At 43.0% G+C, this 6,630-nt stretch overlaps 1 long non-coding RNA gene across 1 annotated transcript; it reads left to right on the top strand.

Annotated features, from left to right (window-relative positions):
• The first annotated feature begins 1,137 nt into the window (after nucleotides 1-1,137).
• LOC107977223 lies at nucleotides 1,138-5,925 on the top strand. The gene is made up of 3 exons (XR_004768889.1): nucleotides 1,138-3,183; nucleotides 4,412-4,461; nucleotides 5,831-5,925. It is a non-coding gene; the product is annotated as an uncharacterized LOC107977223 (long non-coding RNA).
• Nucleotides 5,926-6,630: the final 705 nt, after the last annotated feature.

Here is a 6,630-nt window from a genome sequence, read left to right on the forward strand (position 1 = left end):
AGTTTATTGAGGTGTCACTTAGAGTCACTCCTTGTAAGTGGTAGATTTTGACGAACATACCCATCAACACAGCGTAACTACAGCCCTTGCATTTTCTGCTCAGAATAACGTTTTCCCATTCCTATTATTTTGAAGTTTCCAGATCCTCATTTATGAAACAAGGCTGACTTTTTTCATACTCCTGAGTACAGCCAACATGTTAAAATGTAAGGTTTTAATTGTGATAAAATTCACAACTTTCTTCTTTTACGAATTATACATTTGGTGTCTTTTCTACAAAATCTTTTGTTAGACAAAAGATCACAAATTCTTTCTCTTAAGTTCTTTTTCAGATTTTTCTTTGCTTTAATTTTATTTTGAAACTCATTTGTGTGAGTGTACCTGTCACAGTGTGTGTGGAGGTCAGAGACAACTTTCATGAGTTGTGTTACCCACACCAGCCTATAAATTTGTTGAAGTGAATTGAATCTCTCAGAATACATGGGTGTATTAAAGCCACATCAAGAAACCCAGGTCCCGATATGTAGTTGACACAATGCACCAAGGGAAGGGTGTAACTCCCTCACCTGCACCCAGGAAGAAATGCACCGCTAGTACTACGATGGCAGCTGCCCCCAGTGACGGATCATCTGACCTCCTGGGTGTGAGTCGAGGGATCAACAGGCAGAGAATTCCCAGCAGTCACAAGGGCTTCCACATGACTTTGTTCCGAAAGTTGATGTGGTCTGTCCACTGCTTTGTCCATCCTCCTGCTTATCTGTGTGGACCTGTCTGGACTCATTTGTCTCTAGACCCAGCCTCACCTTTCACTTCCCCAATAGGATTCAACTTCACAGCTCAACCAGCAGTCCGTATGTGACTCTAAGGTAGCTATGACTGTTTCTCCAGCTGCTGCGGTCAGCTATCTCACCCATCTGGCCCTATCTGCATGTCTATCACTTTCCCTGTTTCTTGGGACTTCAGAAACCTCTTAAACTCTGCTGCAGTCTCAGAACTCTTTGTAGTCAGTCACTTTGTCACTATATATATATATATATATATATATATATATATATATATTGTGAAATATGTAATGTGTGACCTGAGAGTTAATATTAGTAATTAAGTTTTCATTATTGTTAGTTTTAGACAAGTTAATATACTCTTATACATACCTGGGAAGAGAGAATCACAAATGAGTAATTGTCTCTGTCAGATTGGCCTGTGGGTATGCCTGTGTGGCATTTTCTTGATTGCTGCTTGGTGTAGAGGGGCCCAGACCTACCATGGGGCAGTGCCAAACCTGGGCAGGTGGTCTTGGGTTCTATGAGAAAACAAGCTGAGCAAGCCACAAATAAGCAAACTAATAAACAAATTTCCTGCAGGGCCTCTGCTTCAGTTTCTGCCATTGTGTCCCTGCCTTGAGTTCCTGCCCTGACTTCCCTCAGTGTAGACTGTGATGGGAAAATAATGTGTAATGATATGTAAGGTGAATAAACCTTTTCCTCCCCAAATTGCTTTTTAGTCAAGATGTTTTATCACAGCAGAAGAAAACAGGACAGATTGAAATTCTAAACACCCTGTTTGCCTCGACATATTGTCAAGGAAAAACAGACCATGTGGCAAATTGCTGTCAAAAAAAAAATCATCGACCCTTGCAAATTTGTTATGCAATAAATTCTGACACTGTGGGATGACACGAACATGTTCATCTGTGTTTCTGGCATAGTAGTTGCATGACCTTCAGTGCACATATTTATTTCAAAATCTGACAAAATGGCAATTATGTGCCCAAAGAACTGTGTGTTAGCCATTCCCCAGGGACACTGTCACTGCAGCATGGGAGAGTCCTGTGAGTGAACAGCCCCCTTCAGAGTTACAAGGTTAGTGATGCTGCTTCTACTAGGGGCTATTTTCAGCTGCTCAGTATCTGGCCAGCAGAACCCAAAGCCCCTGAGCACGGATGCAGTCTTTTGAGTAGCCTCCACTGAATAAGTGTTTGTGGAATGGATGAGTGGAGGTCCCACAGGGCCATGCATTTATCATTGTGCTCAGAATCTTGCACTAGCTCATTCCTTATCCTGCCTTTGCAGACACTGTTTCAATGGGGAAAATAAGCCTTCAGCCAGGAGGCACCATTATCTCCCTTGCTTCATCCAACCTCTGCTGTGAAAGGCACAGAGCTAAGAAGAAGCATGCAGCATCTTTCTGCACAGGATTTGGGCCCTTTCAGTGTTGTGTTGTTGAAGTGTCTGCATGCCAGATAATGTGGTTAGTCAATGAGCTTCTAGACACATCTATGGTGTCCTTCAGGCTTAAGGGAAGCAGTTGAAGGTTGCTTACCAAAATTACTCATACATTCTGATACTTAATACCCAAATGAAACTCTGGCAGGTACCTGCTCCTGTTTATTGTGAGAATCCATTGGCCCCCTGAACACACCTGAGCTTTGGCATTCTCTAGCTACCCCGCTATTTATTCTTAGAAGTTATCTGGAGGCTGGAATGGAGTCATGACAGAATATGGTCCAATACAAGAGGCAGCCTGTATTGTTTGCACAAGGAAGAGCATCGTTATTTCAAGGCATCAGAATACTTATAGTCCACAGCACCTCAATGTGCCAGCCTGTGAGGAGGCCAGGTCTCTTCTGGACAGTTGGCCACAGTCTCTGGACTCTGGGAAAATGTAGAGAATGACATCTTTCTCTGTGCCTGACCCATGATTCAACTGTAATCTTAGGGCAGGTACCTTAGCCTATGTAGCGCCAACAAGGCAGACTCAACCACCTCTTGAATATACTAGTTTAAAAAGGAAGTAATGATGAAAACCAGAGAGTGGAGAATCAGTCAGTGGGGCCAACTGAGAAGAACAGATGAAGGAGCCCAGAGACTAAGTTTATCTTTGGGGTACAGACACGAGCTTAGGCTTAAACATAGAAAGAACTGGAGTATACATTAGTCATCCTGGACAAAGCGTGGTTCTATTCATCAGTATCTCAGCCACCATCTTGCAAGCTTGAGTGTTCATGTCTGTCATCCTCTGAGAGTGATGCTTGTGTAGAGCTCATCATCTTCATCACAGATCACTGCTCTCATCCTAGGGGTCTATCCTGACCTTCCTCACGTAGAGGTGGCTTCAGTCCTTTGTCACAAAGATGTTGATTGACCTATCCTTCTGTTCTTGGAACCCGAGCTGTCTCAAGAGGTAAGGTTAAGGACATTGGCTTCTCTCTGTGCCTTCAGCCTTGAGGAGACATGACAAGTAGGTGGCAGAATCCAGCAGGAGTCTGAGTCAAAATGAAGGAGACAGACACAAGATGAAGGCAGAGATGCCAGGCTTTCATCATTTAGTTGTGGATTCAAGTGACAAGTCGTGTTTGTTCCTCTTCACATTGCTCTGACAAAATACCTAGCAAAAATGACTAAAGAAGGAAGTTAAGCTGGGTTTGCAGGTTGAAAGTATAGCCCATCATGCTAGGGAAGGGGGGGCAGGAGAGTGAGGCAGAGGGCCACATTTCCTGTGTAGTTGAGGAGAGGAACGTATTGGTGTTCACCTCACTTTCTCCCTTGCAAGTATTCAGGGCCTCCTACCCATGGGTGGTGCTGCCCATATGCAGGGTGCTCTGTTAACCTGTCTGGGATGCTCTCATAGCTATATCTAGAGCTGTGTTTCCATGGCAGCTCTGGATTCTGTGAAGTTGACAATGAGGTTGAACTATCCCTGGAAGTCAGTGCATTTTAGCAATGATGCTTCCTAACTGTCCTCCACACCATCCGCTCAGCTAAGTTTTTCATGCTGCACTCTGCTCTGTGTACTTGGGACAACAGCTGTTTGCATATCACCATGTAACATATACTTGTGTTGTTCTAAGCATCCATATTTTGCTATCTTTTGTGACCTTGAGAATGATTGTACAGACAAGTGTTATTGTTGTCCACCTGTCCCAAGTGAGGTATACAACTTAACACCTTGTCCAGTCACATATTGTTAACAAGTGATAGAGACAGATTCAGATCTGAACACCCAGATATTATACCTTACAACACTGTGAAATTCTGCCTCCCATAGGGTAACAGTTCAAATAGGAATGATGATATTCTAAAGACACACCTGTGTCCTTAACACACCCCGGCTATTGAATTGTTGAAATAACAGTCCCTAGGAAACATGAATTTCTCTGGGGAATCTTGTATTGGGAGAAGGCAAAGATTAAAGCTTGGTATCAGCCAGAAAAGGAGCTTGGCTCCCAGAAAAAGATTTCACACAACTCAGACAATTTGTCAGGATGAGACCAGAATAAATGAAGGAAATCATGGGGCCATGAGAAAGAAAAGGAGTCCCTCATCTTGGGAGCTGGCTGAAGCCTTTCATCAGCAAAGAAGCCAAAATTCTAGCATGACTAACAGCTGCTGTGGTCCTTTCTCTCTTCCAGCTGCAAGCCTACAGTTTTCCAGGAATTTCACCCAGAAATCCCATGTACAGGTAAAGGACATGCCCTCAACCCCCTGTGCAATTCTATTGACCCCTTATTTTACATTGTCATATTATAATTCCATCCAAGGCATCTCTGGATCCACCCTATAATCTTGATTATCAAAAGAGAAAAAAAAGAAAAAAATTCTCAGCAACTTTTGAGATGTAGCTTGAGAACCACCAAAATAGTATACATGACTGACTAAAGCCAATTCCAGTTCCCCCTTGAGGAGTACATCCCCATACTTGGGCATGTCTAACTTTTTTTTTTTTGAGTGCCTCTCTTTCTCTTAACCCTAACACTGAATGTCTGAGTTAAAATACCTTTAATAAAAATCTCTAGATTTCCATGTTACCAGAAGTCCCTATGCAAGCTTCCAAAGGATGGAAGCACCCACAGTCCTACCCAGCCATGATGTCTATGAACCACAACAACAACTAGCGTGGCATGATGATCCTAAGGGTGCAGTAGTGGCATGCGTGCTTTGGCAGTAACCAACAGTTCCCTAATTGGGTTTAAGGTCTGTTCAAAAAGAGGGAAATTATGCCTGGTACTGGAAACATACCTAGGGCTAGTGAAATCAGGGTGGAGGACAATCCACTACTTTACTAAACCAGCCTATTCCCTGACTACATTCTAAATACTTGTCCTTACACCCACAGTAAGTGTAGGCATCATCCGTTATTCAGAAAACCCCTCTTTGCAACAGATCCAGACCATTATAGAAAAGCACAACTAATCAAAATGCAGAGCTGAGGAGTGCCCCCAGTCCCAACATCAACAAAACATCTCTTGCATGTAAGGCTCAGGAATCATTGCAGAAAATGGGGTGGAAATATTGTAAGAGCCAGAGGGACCAGAAGTTTGATGTGAGATTGTGTCTCTTAGTAGTGGCAGAGGCTACACTCATAAAGTCTCAGCAACATGACAGAATAAATATGAACTGAACACAAACAACAGAAGATGTGCTCAAGTGGATGGAGGAAAGCCCAGGAGGCCTCAACCCTTACACAAAGAGCTACAGGCAGCCGAGAACAGGAGAAATAGTCTTCCCCAAGGAAGAAAACACCGACTAGCTATTTAATATCAAATGGTCAGCTTTAAAAACATGTACATACAAGTAACATTATCTGTATTTTGCAGACTGTATTTATGTATTTATATATATATATGTATATATGCATATGTATATAATGACAATTTTTTAAAAAGAGGTCATGAATTTGAAAGAGAATGGGGAGTTTGGCAGGGGGAGTTGGAGGGAGGAAAGAGGAAGGGAAATTATATAATCATATTGTAATCTCAAAATCTCAAAAAACAAATTCCAGCTCTGCTTCATAAACCAGCTAGTCTTAAATTCTTTTTTTTGCATCAAAGCCACGAACCCTGAACTGGCCTGAATCGAGGTCCCTAAAGGATGAAGAAAACTCATCAGGCTGTCAAGAGTGACTTTGGGGTAACCTGAATCCATCTTTGAGGTGAGAACATATTCCTTATTGGCAGTCACCTGGCTATCTGCTGGGAAGCTATACCAGAGGATGGAGTGTACACACATGCTGTGGCAGTTTCAATGACTGTGTCACAAATAGTGTTTCAATTCGACGTAGGTTCTCAAGTCCTACACACTTCCAACAAGCTGACAACTGTCCTTGAAGTGACCGACAGGTCTGTTTAGACACTGAGAAATGATGGCCACTTTTTACAAAGTGCTGCTTGTTTAGAGGCCCTGACAGTGTGCTGTTGTCACCCGAGCCTCTCCCTTCTCAAGCAAGGTCACAGATACCTGGAAGGCATTGACCTTTACTGCCCATGATGCCCAGAGAAGCTTCACAAGGGAAATGAGGCACTAGAGAAATAGAAGAAATGGGGAATAGAAATAGAAGAAATGGGGAAACAGATGGTGGGGGATAGAAGAGATGGGATGCTGGGAAACAGAAGACAATGGATGCTGCTCAAGTCAGCTCTGGCAAACGACACAGAGAACTCTGCAAGGTCACTACACAGAGGTCTCACCTCCCATTAAGAGAATTTAATCCTGGTCGCATTACAGCTTCTGTTATTTTTTGTCTTTGTCTTTGTCTTTTTCCTTCCCTCTAACTCCCCCCTCCCCCACCTGCTGCCATTCTTTCTTCCTTTTCCCTCTGATCTTGCCTTTCCTTCTTTTCTCTCTCCCTCAT

This window comes from Cricetulus griseus, chromosome 3 (assembly GCF_003668045.3).
Source record: "Cricetulus griseus strain 17A/GY chromosome 3, alternate assembly CriGri-PICRH-1.0, whole genome shotgun sequence".
NCBI classification, from domain to species: Eukaryota; Metazoa; Chordata; class Mammalia; order Rodentia; family Cricetidae; genus Cricetulus; species Cricetulus griseus.